Here is an 8195-nt window from a genome sequence, read left to right on the forward strand (position 1 = left end):
ACAAGATAATACAAACATGAAATCAGCAAGCAAGCATAATTTCTGGACATGATGGAGTCCCACCGAGACTTGGCAAACAGGCTGTCCATTTTCCCCTTGTTGCCCGGTGTTACAATGCCTCTTCTACAGATGTGGCCCCCCCGAGCTGTGAACACCTTGAAGACAAGGACTAGAACAGTGCCTGGCACAGTCCATGTTGTATATAGGTGGATCAATTGAATGAATGCACTGTTTTTGTCCAAAACTATACTCATCACCATGCAGAATAGACTTGAAATATAACACGTTATCCCATACTTAACTAAACCCATGGCTTATTCACAGTTGATGGCACCTTGTGCCATGTAGCAAGACTGGAGAATGTCCAGCCAAGAATGATGCTGTAAGCAACTAAAAGAGAGATGCCAAGACTTCAAAGGATAGGACTTTCCCATTTAAAAAGAGAAAGCCCAGAGCAAGGAGAGGATAAGTATAAAAAGAATGTTATCCCTATAGGAGACATGGTCTAGAAAGCTCATGAAGCACATTGCTTGTAGGCAGACAGTGGTTCTCAGACTTTACGAAATATCAGAATCACCTGCAGCCTTGTTTCAACACACTCTCGGGCCCTTCTCCAGAAATTCCAGTTGCATAGGCCAGGGTGGATGCCTGGAAAGCTGCATTTTTTTTTAAAACAAACTCCCAGGTGTTGCTGATGCTGCCATGGAAACATTATTTGAGAACAGTATCGTCAGAGAGGGTACAGGCTGGAAACCTAGTTTCTTCTAAGATTTTAAATTAATTTTTAAAATGATATAAGTGAATTCTTTTAAAACTTTGTATCACAAATGTTCTCAAGCATGCACAAAAGTAAAAAGACTAGTAAAAAACCCACACGGCATGCATCACCCCACTTCAAAAATACCAATTTACCAGTCTTGTTTTATATATCCCCCATCGTCTTTTTTTTTTTTTTTTGCCAAAATAGTTTAAAACATATCCCAGACATATCAATTAATCTGTAAAGATTTCAGCATTTATTTCTAACAGATAAGCACTCTTTTTAAATGTATTTACCTATTGAGGGAAGCTGGGATGTTTGCAATAATTGTTTATAAGACTGTAAGAGCCAAGGAAGACCGGGCTGCACGGACCCCAGATTCTGACTGACCCAATGTTATTTTGACTTCTTTTTATTTTGTCAGTGACGACCCTCTGCTTCTAGGCCTTTGCTTAGCCTGTCTCCCCACCACCACCACCACACACACACACACACACACACACACAATCTTGTTAACCCTTCCCATCCATCTCCTCGTATCCAAATACTGCTCTCCCTTGGAGACACGTCCCTTCCTCATAGAACCTTCCTCCAACAGTAAACCACTCGTCTCTCTGACACATAGCCTAGCCTTATGTCTCTCCTCACAGGGATCTGCAACTTTCTGCCTTCTGTTACCCAGGGGACTGTCCCCGGGGGATGGCACATTCCTGGAAGGTGGCATGAAGAAAGGGTTCCGAACAAGCTCAGAACAGCCCACAGTCCTCTCTTCTTTGAAGGACATTACAGTCCCTCCAGGTTGGAGGCTGGAGGTAGAATCTTCATTTCCAAGAAATGGCCCTGGATGCCAAATGATTATCCACAACCCTACAAGCCCGGTCAGATTCCGAGTGTGGGGGGCACACGCTGTTGCCATGTCTCACTCACTGATGGCTGCCACCACAGTGCAAACCTGGGAAAGCTATGGTTACAGCCAGCATTTTGCCCTATCACCGCTCACTGAGGCTTTTCAAGGAAGAACTGGGTGGAAATTGGCTAGACCTGTGGAGGAATCTGCAGGTGAGGCAGGGGCAGCGGGTGACAGGGAGGTGGAAGCAGAAATGCTAAGAAAGCTAAATATTGTGGTTAAGTCAGAAATGTGGTTTTCTGACCCTTTTAGGAGGAAGAGGATGTGGCTGAGTGTGGCACTGGGGCACGTGAATGCCCACATGCAGAGGGGATGCTTGAAAATTAAACCACCCATAAATCAAGGCATTATAAACGGGCTGTGAGTGTGGCCAGCATTGACTTTTGGCAACAGAGGTCTGGATTTGCTACGCCTCACGGGTGAGTGAATGATGGGAGTTGGAGGCAAGGAGGTTACCAGAGATTCCTCAGTGCTCTGGGGGAGGTGTTTTCAAGCCAGCAAAACCAGCCTTGGTGAGACCTGACCTCTGAATAGGACAATATAAAAACCCACAAAGAGACTTTAGCTTAGTTCTCTTTTTAAATAAAGTCAGGTGGGCAGGGGCAGGGGGATTCCCATTAGAAAGTTTTATGGTACTTTTGTAGTAGATTATGAATTATACTTTGAAACTACACAAAACAGTTCAAACACAGTGCTTCCTGCAGCTAGAATCGCAGGCTGTCAGCCACGGCTTTGCTCACCTCCCCAGCTAAGCCACCTACCTTCTTGTGGGGGAGACAAATCGCCCCCTGTGGTCTTGTTGCCCTGCCTCACCCCTTGAGAACCTTCTTTCTTTTCTTTCCTTCTTTCTTTCTTTTATGTACATTTAGTTCCCACAGGCTTCCTTTATCAATATTTCAATTGGTTGCTGCTGACCTATACTTGAATCCAAATATTTGCCCTATTCAGTATGAATTGTTCATTCAGCCAAATGCTTGATTATGTCTGTGCTCTTTTCAGCAAATTGAATGGGCTACTTGACTATGTAATGCCGATATAGCCTGGTCATTAGTAGTGTTTGTTAGAATTGACCAGATGCAACAAGGAAGGAAAGGGAGAGAAGAAGGAGGTTTGTGTTCAGTTTTCCTTCCAGAGCAACCGTGGTGAAGAAAATGAAATTATGCACTTTCCAGGGCGCAGTTCTAAACTGCCTTCCTGTTCTTCCAAATGGGCCCATAGTCTAATACGAATCAAATGGGTCAGGGTTCAAAGGAGATGGGTGCTCCTGAAGGTTCGCAAGTTTATGTATTCATTGGGAAACTACCCCCTGTAAAATGAATATGGTTTTTTAAAATGATGACTGGCCTCCTTATTTTTATTGTTTAAATCAAGACACAAGAATAAAATAAAGCTAACTACAAGCTTTGCTCTTGGTTAATATTACTCCCTGCACTGATTGTATGACATTTCTTCCCATATTCAAACTAACCTTTTATGAATGTCAAAAGCCACGTGACTGGACAATTTTTAACTATCATATGTTCAACTATAATTCACACTTTAGGGGAGGAAAAGCTTTCTCCTCTATCCTCTCATGTTCGGTGACTGGGGCTCTGCAAATTAAGGTTACAAAAGATAAGGAAGAAAAAAGTAGTCTGTTTATACTTGCAGTGCACATACATGCTAGAGAACTCAGCAATGAGTAACTCAAAGAGGTTGTTAGAATTCCGGGGGTGTATACTGTGTCTTAACAAACAGCAATAAATTGTGGAGAAGAGGCTAAAGGGAAAAGGTTTGGGGCTTGTGGGGAATGCTAAGTTATGGAAAGGGGACAAAAAAGTATGGTAAATAAGGGTGATTTAGCACGACCCTTATCAGACTCTTATCTGTTTTTTTTGTTGTTCTTGTTTTTGTTTTGAGACAGAGTCTCTCTCTGTCACCCAAGCTGGAGTGCAGTGATGTGATCTCGGCTCACTGCAAGCTCCGCCTGCCGGGTTCACGCCATTCTCCTGCCTCAGCCTCCTGAGTAGCTGGGACTACAGGTGCCCGCCGCCACACCTGGCTAATTTTTTGTATTTTTAGTAGAGACAGGGTTTCACCGTGTTAGCCAGGATGGTCTCGATCTCCTGACCTTGTGATCTGCCCGCCTCGGCCTCCCAAAGTGCTGGGATTCTGTTATGCAGATAAGAGTCATCTCAGGTGATAGGAGTGTCTCAGAGTTGTTCTCTTCCTGTTATGGAAGAGTGAGATACCATTCCAACGGTATCTTTTTCCCTTTGTTACCTTTACAAAGGGAAAATTATGCCCTGCTTTTTGACAGAAATGGAGAGAGCAGAGAGCAAATTGCCATAAGTTCAAAACAGTCCTTACACCAAAAGGGCATATTTTGGGGTGCCATACTCTGATTCTTTTCCATACAACAATTATTTGCTGACTACCTACGACATACACAGTACTGAGTTATGTTATGGAAACACTTCATGCACAATAAGGGTTAAAATTTGGCCCTGATCCAAGGAAGGAAACCAGCACAGATCCAGGAGAATTTTGCCAGGAACAAGAGTGGCTTTGAAATGTAGATTAATTTTTCCAGTATTCCAGAGCAGGAAGTGGTAGTAAGAATGTACCTGTGCGTTGGCGCTTGCCCTTGAGGAGTTCCTATCTTATTGGCAAAGGCAGATATGTACATAATGTAGAAAAGATAGGAATGAGAATACCTGGGGCAAGGTACCAAGTGAAGTAATTGTGGACCAAAAAAACAAAACTGAATATGAATAGAAGGTACCCTTGCCCTCTGGGGGCTTACAGCCTGTTAAAGGAGATAATTTATGGACACAAATGTATCTAAGGCAGACTGCTTAAAGGAGCAAGCAACAAGGTGACGTGGGCTTTCAGGGCTAGAAGAGGTCATGTCCAAGACCACTGGGTATGTCCAGCCCACATTTTTAAAAGCCTTGCTTGAAACTCATGGCTCTGATGCTCCTTCAAGCTTACATCATGTGTATTTTAAATTTGTCTGAAGGATTTACAAAATTCTTTAAACATCTTTCACATAACTTTTTGATTACAACAGGATTCGCTGCTTTATTTCCCTGCTTCAATTACACTGGTTGCAATGCCCCATTATACAAAAGAGAAGAGATGGAGGGAAATGGGTATTTATTAAGCACTTACTATGTACCAGCCCTTGAACTCAGTAGGCACTTTCAATTTTGTATCTCATTTATGAAGAAAATTTTCACTTGCTTCTCAGTTCTGCCTCATTCAAGATTCCCCATGCCTCGTAATCCTAAGTTCCTCTTCCCAGAAATCCCTGCTCACCTCCCTGTAGGCAGAGGAGGGACCCTGCACACTTACCATGGTGTCACTTGGACCAGCTCTTGCTTCAGGCTGAGCAGCCATAGAGTTTCTTAAACTGTCAACATTGCTTGATTGTTAGGATTATTTCTAAGATCAGAGGGTACAAATCCTGTTTTGACTTTTCTCCAAGCTTCTTTCCACTAAAGGGTTCTCCTCCTTCCTGTCCAGGTCCTCTAAAGCTGTGCTCTCCTAGGCGAATCCATACATCAGCCCTCTCCGGAGACCTGCTGGATGGTCCTCACCACCATGTCATTTGAAAGCACTCTTGGCCTTTGTTTCCTCCTAGAACACACATTGTCCTGCAAAGAGTATGTGCTTCAGGTAAAGTTGTATTGGAATCCAGCTCTGTTCCTCACACACTGTGCAGCATTGGTAAATCCCTTAAGTTTCAACACACGTAAAAACGGGCATAACAATGCCTGCCTCACCAAGCTGCTGAGGGGACTAAAGAGGTAACGTGTCAAAGCACACAGCCCAATGCTCAGTCTGTAAGTTGTGCTTATTAATATTAGTTTTCTTCCTAATATTAGTTATCCTGCTTTTTGGTGGTGAGAGATAGGTAGATAGGTAGGTAGGTAGGTAGGTAGATAGATAGATAGACAGACAGACAGACAGACAGACAGACAGATCGCTGTATGGCTGGGCACGGTGGCTGATGCCTGTAATCCCAGCACTTTGGGAGACCGAGGTGGGCGGATCGCGAGGTCAGGAGATCGAGACCATCCTGACCAACATGGCGAAACCCCGTCTCTACAAAAATACAAAAAATTAGCCAGCTGTGGTGGTGTGCACCTGTAGTCCCAGCTACTCGGGAGGCTGAGGCAGGGAAATTGCTTGAACCCCAGGAGGCGGAGGTTGCAGTGAGCCGAGATCATACCACTCCAGCCGGGCGACAGAGCAAGACTCCATCTCAAAAAAAAAAAAAAAAAAGAATGCTGTATATAAATAGTACGAGAAACTTGCATTGCGGAGAAAAGCTAGCCATTGCTTTCAGCTCTGATTTGAAAGAGTAGAAGGAGGCTAGCATTTCTGGACAGGAGAAAGGCAAGCTCTCAAGCTGGAGTTCCTAGCTCACTGTGTTGCATCCTAGCTTACTGTGACACTGAATGTCAACTCTCTGTGCCTCAGTGTCCTTGTCTTTTAAGAGTATAATGATATTATAATGCCAGTGGCCTTATAGGATTTTTTGGAGAAGTTGAGAAAATATGTGTATGTGTAAAGCTGTAGGTTAGTTCCTGGTCATAGTGAGTGTTCAGTGAATGTCAGATAATATTTTTATCCAATGCTAAATATGTGTCATTGTTATAAATATATCATTTCTCTTATATATATATTTTAAAATGTATATATTATATTCATTTACCAATGAGAGATCAAAATAATTTCTTTTTAGTAGCGAGAAGGTCACGCTGACATCTGGCGTTCTCTCTATGGTCAAGAACACCATATAGTAAAGGCAAGATATTGAAGCAGCCTGTAGATGAGACATTTGGGAAGAAGAGGTGGGGAGGAGAATGGAGTAGGGAGAGAAGAAGGAGAAGGTATCAAAGGAGTGCCTCAGAAATATATTTTCTAATATCTATCAATGATCAAACTGTTACTGCTTGAAGATCTTAAGAAGAAAAAGATTATACTAACAAAAATAGGCCAGGCGCAGTGGCTCATGCCTGCAATCCCAGCACTTTGGGAGGCTGAGGCAGGCAGATCACTTAAGGCCAGGAGTTTGAGACCAGCCTGGCCAATATGTCAAAACCCCATCTCTACTAAAAATACAAAAATCAGCTGGGTGTGGTGATGTGGTACACACCGGTAATCCCAGTCACTAGAGATACTGAAGCACAAGAATCACTTGAACCTAGGAGGTGGAGGTTGCAGTGAGCTGAGATCGCACCACTGCACTCCAGCCTGGGCACCAGAGCAAGACTCTGTCTCGAAAACTAAATAAAAATAAAAATAAATAAATAAATATTGCTCTAATAAGGCCATATTTTATATATATTATATAATTTATATAATAAATCACCCATATTCATGATGACTGTAAGGCCCATTACTTATAATGAGGTTAAATAATCAATTCTAAAAATATTTGTCTAACCCCTATATTAGTTTTCTTGGGCTGCTAAAATGAAGAACCACAAACTGGGTGATTTAAAGACAGAAATGTATTATCTCACAGTTCTGGAGGCTACAAGTCCAAAATCAGGGCATTGGCAGGGCCATACTTCCTCTGAAGATGAAAAGACAGATCTGTGCTAAGCCTTGCTCCTCACTTCGGGTGGCCTGCCAGCCATCTTTGCTGTGCCTTGGCTCATAGACGCATCCCTCCAATTCTTGCTGTGTGCCTTCACATTGTCTTCTCTCCATGCACATCTGTCTCTCTGTCCAAGTTTTCCCTTATTATAAGGACACCACCATATTGGATTAAGACTCACCTATTCCATATGACCTCACCTTAACTACTGTAAAATTACATCTGCCATGACCCTATTTCTGAGTAAGGTCACATTCTGAGGCACTGAGGTTAGGACTTAAACGTATTTTTTCAGGGGAACACAAGTCAACTCATAATAGCACCTATTTTCCAATACCCTCCATGCAAATTGCAATTTGGAATCATGTGGAATACTTTGCTGATATAATATAATAATGTTTCTAATTTTAGGACTAAATCATTCTGATGTATTAATATTAGTGATGTTACAGCAGAAAGTTCTAATTTAAAGAGGGAGTACATAACTAGATTCTGCACAAATTCTTCTATTTTAGTGTCAAAATCCCAATGCCATATCTAAAAACGGCACCATTGGAATAAAGGAAAGGGGAGTAGGGTTTGCAGTGATGTGTCCATTGCATGTAATCCTGCATTTAATGGAGAGTGCTATCTACATTGTGTGATCATTGTGTCATAAAAACAGGAAGGCTCACAAGCCAAGCCAGCTGGTGGGATTCTAACCTTTTGCAATCACACACACACACACACACACACACACACACACACTATAAATAGGAAAGGAGAAGGTCACTCTGCTTACTGAGGTAGAGGAATTCAGCAGCCAACACAAAAGATTTGTAGAGGAGGTCTGAGAAGATTTGCAGAGGAGGCCTGGTGTTTCCCAGCTATTCAATAACTGAATGTGTTTTCATGTTTTCAAGTCAAAAAATAAGGGTCTTGATCAGGAACACACA

The 8195-nt window shown here is 42.5% G+C and overlaps 1 long non-coding RNA gene across 1 annotated transcript; it reads left to right on the top strand.

Annotated features, from left to right (window-relative positions):
- The first annotated feature begins 1415 nt into the window (after positions 1–1415).
- Positions 1416–5249, top strand: LOC115834678. Its single transcript, XR_004029561.1, has 3 exons — positions 1416–1572; positions 1920–2086; positions 5175–5249. It is a non-coding gene; the product is annotated as an uncharacterized LOC115834678 (long non-coding RNA).
- The last annotated feature ends 2946 nt before the right edge of the window (positions 5250–8195 follow it).

The sequence above is a fragment of the Nomascus leucogenys genome, chromosome 4 (genome assembly GCF_006542625.1).
Source record: "Nomascus leucogenys isolate Asia chromosome 4, Asia_NLE_v1, whole genome shotgun sequence".
In the NCBI taxonomy this organism is placed as follows: domain Eukaryota; kingdom Metazoa; phylum Chordata; class Mammalia; order Primates; family Hylobatidae; genus Nomascus; species Nomascus leucogenys.